A 3,572-nucleotide genomic window follows, 5' to 3' on the forward strand; every position below is an offset into this window, starting at 1 on the left:
AAAATACACAAATTTCACCTATGGGTATTTTTCCAAATATGAACCCTAGGTTGAATTATTGCTAGCATAAGTTAATTCGAGCTACCGGGATTTCAAAAATATAAAATTCATTAAAAACGGGGCTTGAAATCAGTTACTATGAAGCTTGGAAGTTGAAGAAACCCTAGCTATGGAGAGAGGTAAGATTCGGCCAAGGCATGGAGAAGATGAACACATTTTGGCCTTATTTTCCCATTTAATTAATTTTAATTACAAAATGACTGAAATACCCTTAATACCTTTCTTTGAAATTTTTTATGTACAAGCCCATTTTTGTCCAAAATTTTAGAAATTGGTCAAATTGCTATTTAAGACCTCCTCATTAATATTCCAAAGCAATTTCATACTAAAAACTTCTAGAATACAAGTTTTGCAAATTATTCGATTTAGTCCCTAATCTCAACTTAAGCACTTTATGCATAGAATTTCGTCACGAAATTTTCACTCAATCATGAAATCATATCATAAACCTAAAAGTAATTGTAAAATAATTATTTCTAACTCAGATTTGTGGTCACGAAACCACTATTCCAATTAGGCCCTAAATCAAGATATTACAAATTCTCCTTCAGGAGTTTTGGGTTTCCTTAATGTTTTGTATTCTTTATTCTTCTGAGATGTTTTCTTATTTAGTTATGAACTAAATCCCCTAAATACCTAAGGGGAATGAAACCTAAGACGAATCTTGTTATTGTTTTCTGAATCATTTGATAAATATTTAACTTGTTCTTAATTATGTGTACTTAATTCTTGTTTTGATATCCCAGAATACTGATTCAAGACATACTCTTATTCAGAGGAGGAATAGACCCTGTCTAAGAGTACATTTGCCATAATTAAGCGGAGTTGATTGCGCGCCTAGAAATAGAGTGACAAGATTTTGCCGAATTAGGGTGAAACCTAATAAGGGGATCCATAGATCGAGTTAATGCAACCCTAGAGTGTTAATTAGAGAAAAGTCTCGGTTATTCAATCTAGGGATTAGACGTTATTAGTCTTGAATAGGGATAATAACATAACTTAGGAATCTCTACGGAACAAGTTGAATGAATAATTGTCCGATTCGGAGCCAGAATAACAAGTAAAGTCTAGGTGGATTTTTCCTTAGGTATTGTTCCCCAATTCTTTTCTCTGTGCATTCTTAGCTTAAATAATTAGTTAATTAAAACAAACCCCTTTATTCTTAGGCTAAATAATAAAAAGATAGTTATTACTAGTACTTTTGGTTCCCTTGGGTACGATATCTCGGTCTTGCCATTACTATACTATTGTTCGATAGGTGCGCTTGCCTTTTCGTCATGATAAGAGTTAGTCTAGGTTTGATCTTCATTATAAATATTTATTACTTGTTACGAATCACGCGATCAAGTTTCTGGCGTCGTTGTCGGGGAACTAAAATATTAGAAACGCTAAATTTTTATTACTTTAGCCATTTAATTTTCTTGAAATTTAATTTTATTTTTATTTTTATTATCTATTAATTTACTTATTCTTTCTATTGGGGGTTTTTATAGTTTATGACTAGAAGAAACACGTCGGGACTATTACTTTTTGACGAAGAAATTGATCGTACAGATCCTAAAAATCAAAGAGAAATAAGGTGTAGCTTACGATACACGGAGAACGAGCGAGAAGACGACACTCAAACCCCAACTAACGAGATGGCTGAAAACCAAGGCAATCTGCTACCTCCTGCAATTGCTGCTAATCAAAATCCTGCTCCACGTACTATGTATGATTATGCTAAACCTTCTTTAACAGGAACTGAATCTAGCATAGTTAGACCTGCTATAGCTGCAAATACTTTTGAATTAAAACCTAACACTATTCAGATGATACAGCAGTTTGTTCAGTTTGATGGTTTGCAGGATGAAGATCCCAACGCTCACTTAGCAAATTTCCTGGAATTTTGCGATACATTAAAAATCAATGGCGTTTCTGATGATGCCATTCATCTTCAGTTATTTCCATTTTCATTGAGAAACAAAGCTAAACAGTGGTTGAACTCATTACCATGAGGGTCCACCACTACTTGGGAACAAATGGCCGAGAAATTTTTGCTAAAATATTTTCCGCCGGCTAAAATGGCTAAATTACGTAATGATATCTCTTCTTTTGTGCAGATGGATTTAGAAACACTTTACGATGCATAGGAGAGATACAAGGACTTACTAAGAAGGTGCCCTCACCATGGGTTACCACTTTGGCTTCAAGTATAAACATTCCACAATGGCCTGAATCCCTCGACTTGGCAAATGGTTGACGCAGCTGTTGGCGGAACCATCAACAATAAAACACCGGAAGATGCCTATGAATTTATAGAGGAGATGTCACTGAATAACTATCAGTGGCAAGTTATGAGAACTAAGCCAACAAAAACAGCCGACATTTATAACATCGATTCAATTACTATGCTGTCAGATCAGGTAGAACTTCTCAATAAAAGGACTAATAGTTTTCTTGGTTCTACGCAAGTACATCCAGTAATGAGGTGTGACTCAAGCGGAGGAGGCATGCATACAGAGTATCAATCCTTCAATCCCACAACCGAAGAGGAACAAGTCAACTATATGGGTAATAATGACTTTATATCTCAAAATAACCCATACAGTAATACTTATAATGCAGGTTGGAGGAACCACCCAAATTTCTCCTGGGGTGGTCAAGGAAATCAAAAGCCACAAAATCCTCAGGGTTTTCAACAGCCACCTTATCAACAAGAGAAGAAATCGAACCTTGAGGAGATGCACTCAAAATTTATATCAATGTCAGAAACCCGTTTCCAAAATACCAAGACAGCACTTAAGAATCAACAAGCATTGATCCAAGGACTAGAAACTCAGATAAGCCAGCTTTCTAAACTAATCTCGGAAAGACCACCAGGAAATTTATTTAGTAATACCAAATCCAGAGAGCATGTCAAAGCAGTTATACTAAGGAGTGGGAAAGTGTTAGCGGAATCTGAAAAAAAGTTAACACAAGAAGCCGTGGAAAGCGAAAGGAGGGAAGAAAAACCCGAAAATAGTGATAGACCAGTACCGGAGGAATATTCATTACCGGTTCCATATCCAGCAAAATTAAAAAAATATCGCATTGATGCACAATTCGGTAAGTTTCTTGAACCTTTTAAGCAATTACATATCAACTTACCTTTTGTTCAAGCTATCTCGTAGATGCCTACATATGCAAAATTTTTGAAGGAGCTTTTAACAAATAAAAGGAAGTTTGAGGACTTATCTATAGTAGAACTCAACGAAGAGTGCTCCGCCATACTCTAAAATAAGCTCCCAACCAAACTAAAAGATCCAGGAAGTTTTACTATCCCTTTCTTAATTGGTAATCTGAATATTGAAAAAGCACTAGCTGATTTAGGCGCTAGTATTAATTTGATGCCCTATAAAATGTTCAAACAGCTTGGTTTTAGGGAACCTAAACCCACTAGGATGAGTATTCAATTAGCCGATAGATTTGTTAAATATCCCAAGGGTATTATAGAAGACGTACTCGTAAAAGTAGATAAATTTATATTCCTT

At 35.3% G+C, this 3,572-nt stretch overlaps 1 non-coding gene across 1 annotated transcript; it reads right to left on the bottom strand.

The window, feature by feature from the left end:
* Positions 1–2,129: 2,129 nt before the first annotated feature.
* On the bottom strand, positions 2,130–2,236 carry LOC121204272 (small nucleolar RNA R71). The gene has a single exon (XR_005899200.1). It is a non-coding gene; the product is annotated as a small nucleolar RNA R71 (small nucleolar RNA).
* Positions 2,237–3,572: the final 1,336 nt, after the last annotated feature.

This window comes from Gossypium hirsutum, chromosome A07 (genome assembly GCF_007990345.1).
Source record: "Gossypium hirsutum isolate 1008001.06 chromosome A07, Gossypium_hirsutum_v2.1, whole genome shotgun sequence".
NCBI lineage: Eukaryota > Viridiplantae > Streptophyta > Magnoliopsida > Malvales > Malvaceae > Gossypium > Gossypium hirsutum.